This window comes from Coregonus lavaretus (genome assembly GCF_964263955.1).
Source record: "Coregonus lavaretus genome assembly, chromosome: 7".
NCBI classification, from domain to species: Eukaryota; Metazoa; Chordata; class Actinopteri; order Salmoniformes; family Salmonidae; genus Coregonus; species Coregonus lavaretus.
Window position 1 is genome coordinate 9399694 of NC_139994.1, and position 6000 is coordinate 9405693.

Here is a 6000-nt window from a genome sequence, read left to right on the forward strand (position 1 = left end):
GGTGTGGCTTCCTTGTTCTCTGGTTCTCCTCCCTCTCTCCCTCTATTCTTCTCCTAACGTGTCATTAACTCAAACCTCTCTGACAGCAAACCAGGCGGTTAAATGTCTCTTCCTACACACACACACACACACATACACACACACACACACACACACACACACACACACACACACACACACACAGCTGTTTTGATGTAATCTCTTATTTTTCACTTTGTGTGTGAGGAAATAATTTTCTCACAATGATGGTGTTACATGTGTGTATGGTATGTTTGTGTGAGTAATTAAGTATGTATGTCTCACATGTCACTGTGTTTGTGTGTCTCCCTTCATGTCTAGCCTGTTTTATAAACACCTAGTGAACTCTGTCATTTCTCCCACTGTGTTTACCTCATAAACCAGCCATCTCTGGGTCCATGTTAGTAAACACACACTCACTGCCAGTATAGACGCATTAAACGCAATGCTGTGTGTGGAACCAAGCCTACACACACACTACACACTCTCTCCCTCTAATCTCTCTCACAAACACACACACACACCTAAAAATGAGAAATGATCAAATAGAACGCTCCGTTGGCACAAATATTTTCTCTTCTCTACATTTGTGTCCCTGTACATGGCTAGAATGTAGATGTCATGGCTAGAATGTAGATGTCATGGCTAGAATGTAGATGTCATGGCTAGAATGTAGATGTCATGGCTAGAATGTATATGTCATGGCTAGGGTGTAGATGTCATGGCTAGGGTGTAGATGTCATGGCTAGAATGTAGATGTCATGGCTAGGGTGTAGATGTCATGACTAGGGTGTAGATGTCATGGCTAGGGTGTAGATGTCATGGCTAGAATGTAGATGTCATGGCTAGAATGTAGATGTCATGGCTAGGGTGTAGATGTCATGGCTAGGGTGTAGATGTCATGGCTAGAATGTAGATGTCATGGCTAGAATGTAGATGTCATGGCTAGAATGTAGATGTCATGACTAGGGTGTAGATGTCATGGCTAGGGTGTAGATGTCATGGCTAGAATGTAGATGTCATGGCTAGAATGTAGATGTCATGACTATGGTGTAGATGTCATGACTAGGGTGTAGATGTCATGACTAGGGTGTAGATGTCATGGCTAGGGTGTAGATGTCATGACTAGGGTGTAGATGTCATGGCTAGGGTGTAGATGTCATGGCTAGAATGTAGATGTAATGGCTAGGGTGTAGATGTCATGGCTAGGGTGTTGATGTCATGGCTAGAATGTAGATGTCATGGAAAGGTTGTAGATGTCATGGCTAGGGTGTAGATGTCATGGCTAAAATGTAGATGTCATGGCTAGGGTGTAGATGTCATGGCTAGGGTGTAGATGTCATGGCTAGAATGTAGATGTCATGGCTAGAATGTAGATGTCATGGCTAGGGTGTAGATGTCATGGCTAGAATGTAGATGTCATGGCTAGGGTGTAGATGTAATGGCTAGGGTGTAGATGTCATGGCTAGAATGTAGATGTCATGGCTAGAATGTAGATGTCATGGCTAGGGTGTAGATGTCATGGCTAGGGTGTAGATGTCATGGCTAGAATGTAGATGTCATGGCTAGGGTGTAGATGTCATGGCTAGAATGTAGATGTCATGACTAGGGTGTAGATGTCATGGCTAGAATGTAGATGTCATGACTAGGGTGTATATGTCAAGGCTAGGGTGTAGATGTCATGGCTAGAATGTAGATATCATGACTAGGGTGTAGATATCATGGCTAGAATGTAGATGTCATGACTAGGGTGTATATGTCATGGCTAGGGTGTAGATGTCATGGCTAGAATGTAGATGTCATGACTAGGGTGTAGATGTCATGGCTAGAATGTAGATGTCATGACTAGGGTGTAGATGTCATGACTAGGGTGTAGATGTCATGGCTAGAATGTAGATGTCATGACTAGGGTGTAGATGTCATAACTAGGGTGTATATGTCATGGCTAGAATGTAGATGTCATGGCTAGAATGTAGATGTCATGACTAGGGTGTAGATGTCATGGCTAGGGTGTAGATATCATGGCTAGGGTGTAGATGTCATGGCTAGAATGTAGATGTCATGGCTAGAATGTAGATGTCATGGCTGGGTGTAGATGTCATGGCTAGGGTGTAGATGTCATGGCTAGAATGTAGATGTCATGGCTAGAATGTAGATGTCATGGCTAGGGTGTAGATGTCATGACTAGGGTGTAGATGTCATGACTAGGGTGTAGATGTCATGGCTAGGGTGTAGATGTCATGGCTAGAATGTAGATGTCATGGCTAGAATGTAGATGTCATGACTATGGTGTAGATGTCTTGACTAGGGTGTAGATGTCATGGCTAGGGTGTAGATGTCATGGCTAGAATGTAGATGTCATGACTAGGGTGTAGATGTCATGACTAGGGTGTAGATGTCATGGCTAGAATGTAGATGTCATGACTAGGGTGTAGATGTAATACCTAGGGTGTAGATGTCATGGCTAGAATGTAGATGTCATGGCTAGAATGTAGATGTCATGACTAGGGTGTAGATGTCATGACTAGAATGTAGATGTCATGGCTAGAATGTAGATGTCATGACTAGGGTGTAGATGTCATGGCTAGGGTGTAGATGTCATGGCTAGAATGTAGATGTCATGGCTAGAATGTAGATGTCATGGCTAGGGTGTAGATGTCATGGCTAGAATGTAGATGTCATGGCTAGAATGTAGATGTCATGGCTAGGGTGTAGATGTCATGGCTAGAATGTAGATGTCATGACTAGGGTGTAGATGTCATGACTAGGGTGTAGATGTCATGACTAGGGTGTAGATGTCATGGCTAGAATGTAGATGTCATGACTAGAATGTAGATGTCATGGCTAGGGTGTAGATGTCATGACTAGGGTGTAGATGTCATGGCTAGGGTGTAGATGTAATACCTAGGGTGTAGATGTCATGGCTAGAATGTAGATGTCATGGCTAGAATGTAGATGTCATGACTAGGGTGTAGATGTCATGACTAGAATGTAGATGTCATGGCTAGAATGTAGATGTCATGACTAGGGTGTAGATATCATGGCTAGGGTGTAGATGTCATGGCTAGAATGTAGATGTCATGGCTAGAATGTAGATGTCATGGCTAGGGTGTAGATGTCATGGCTAGAATGTAGATGTCATGGCTAGAATGTAGATGTCATGGCTAGGGTGTAGATGTCATGGCTAGAATGTAGATGTCATGACTAGGGTGTAGATGTCATGACTAGGGTGTAGATGTCATGACTAGGGTGTAGATGTCATGGCTAGAATGTAGATGTCATGACTAGAATGTAGATGTCATGGCTAGGGTGTAGATGTCATGACTAGGGTGTAGATGTCATGGCTAGGGTGTAGATGTCATGGCTAGAATGTAGATGTCATGACTAGGGTGTATATGTCATGGCTAGAATGTAGATGTCATGGCAAGGGTGTAGATGTCATGGCTAGGGTGTAGATGTCATGGCTAAAATGTAGATGTCATGGCTAGAATGTAGATGTCATGACTAGGGTGTAGATGTCATGGCTAGAATGTAGATGTCATGACTAGGGTGTATATGTCAAGGCTAGGGTGTAGATGTCATGGCTAGAATGTAGATATCATGACTAGGGTGTAGATGTCATGACTAGGGTGTAGATGTCATGGCTAGGGTGTAGATGTCATGGCTAGAATGTAGATGTCATGACTAGGGTGTAGATGTCATGGCTAGAATGTAGATGTCATGGCTAGAATGTAGATGTCATGACTAGGGTGTAGATGTCATGGCTAGGGTGTAGATATCATGGCTAGGGTGTAGATGTCATGGCTAGAATGTAGATGTCATGGCTAGAATGTAGATGTCGTGGCTGGGTGTAGATGTCATGGCTAGGGTGTAGATGTCATGGCTAGAATGTAGATGTCATGGCTAGAATGTAGATGTCATGGCTAGAATGTAGATGTCATGGCTAGAATGTAGATGTCATGACTAGGGTGTAGATGTCATGACTAGAATGTAGATGTCATGGCTAGAATGTAGATGTCATGACTAGGGTGTAGATGTCATGGCTAGGGTGTAGATATCATGGCTAGGGTGTAGATGTCATGGCTAGAATGTAGATGTCATGGCTAGAATGTAGATGTCATGGCTAGGGTGTATATGTCATGGCTAGAATGTAGATGTCATGGCTAGAATGTAGATGTCATGGCTAGGGTGTAGATGTCATGGCTAGAATGTAGATGTCATGACTAGGGTGTAGATGTCATGACTAGGGTGTAGATGTCATGACTAGGGTGTAGATGTCATGCCTAGAATGTAGATGTAATGACTAGAATGTAGATGTCATGGCTAGGGTGTAGATGTCATGACTAGGGTGTAGATGTCATGGCTAGGGTGTAGATATCATGGCTAGGGTGTAGATGTCATGGCTAGAATGTAGATGTCATGGCTAGAATGTAGATGTCATGGCTAGGGTGTAGATGTCATTGCTAGAATGTAGATGTCATGGCTAGAATGTAGATGTCATGGCTAGGGTGTAGATGTCATGGCTAGGGTGTAGATGTCATGGCTAGAATGTAGATGTCATGACTAGGGTGTAGATGTCATGACTAGGGTGTAGATGTCATGGCTAGAATGTAGATGTCATGACTAGGGTGTAGATGTCATGGCTAGGGTGTAGATATCATGGCTAGGGTGTAGATGTCATGGCTAGAATGTAGATGTCATGGCTAGAATGTAGATGTCATGGCTAGGGTGTAGATGTCATGGCTAGAATGTAGATGTCATGGCTAGAATGTAGATGTCATGGCTAGGGTGTAGATGTCATGGCTAGAATGTAGATGTCATGACTAGGGTGTAGATGTCATGGCTAGGGTGTAGATGTCATGGTTAGGGTGTAGATGTCATGGCTAGAATGTAGATGTCATGACTAGAATGTAGATGTCATGGCTAGGGTGTAGATGTCATGACTAGGGTGTAGATGTCATGGCTAGAATGTAGATGTCATGGCTAGAATGTAGATGTCATGGCTAGGGTGTAGATGTCATGGCTAGAATGTAGATGTCATGGCTAGAATGTAGATGTCATGGCTAGAATGTAGATGTCATGGCTAGAATGTAGATGTCATGGCTAGGGTGTAGATGTCATGGCTAGAATGTAGATGTCATGGCTAGGGTGTAGATGTCATGGCTAGAATGTAGATGACATGGCTAGAATGTAGATGTCATGGCTAGAATGTAGATGTCATGGCTAGGGTGTAGATGTCATGGCTAGAATGTAGATGTCATGGCTAGAATGTAGAATGTCATGGCTAGAATGTAGATGTCATGGCTAGAATGTAGATGTCATGACTAGGGTGTAGATGTCATGGCTAGAATGTTTCAGTGAACAGTGTGAGGCTGCTGGTTTTTGGACATAGAGAGGAGTGGGAGGAGAGGAGAAGCTTCAACCCAAGCAACCTCCTCCTCCCTTCTTCTGCAGATGGCTTCTCTCCCTCACTGCAAGCTGTGGCGGGCTCACTGCTGTGTCTATAAAGCATACACCGCCATCTAGTGAAACGGATGGTTTTCCATGATTTTTCTCCCCACCCCCCCTATTTAGAATAGTACAAGATGAATATCCGCAATATTTCATCCACGTTACTTTAATGGATCATTCCATCGGAGAAAATGGAAATACTCGTATCAAACGGGACACCAACACATTGACACCATCAAGTCCTTTAAGTAATTTTAAACAGACTTAAATCAAGACTCCGTGTGTAACGTTGAAAGAGTTGTGTTGTGGGCTGGAAGGAATGTGTGCAGTGGGTACTAGCCTACTAGAACGTTCTGAGTCTCTGTTTTAAGCGTTACCTCGTTCTATTTTCTCTGCTTTACTACATCCTTCCATCCTTCCATCCTCATTAGAGAAGCACTTCATTAAACAGAGCCTGATGACTACCGGTCTCCTCTCTGGGGAAGCCAGTTAGTGTGTGTGTGTGTGTGTGTGTGCATGCGTGCCTGTCTC

General features: G+C 43.5%; 1 protein-coding gene across 1 annotated transcript in view; it reads left to right on the top strand.

Annotated features, from left to right (window-relative positions):
- The window catches only part of LOC311131878 (electrogenic aspartate/glutamate antiporter SLC25A13, mitochondrial-like), a gene marked incomplete at its 5' end in the record, with an annotated part of 90647 nt that overhangs the window by 31027 nt on the left and 53620 nt on the right, over nucleotides 1-6000 (top strand).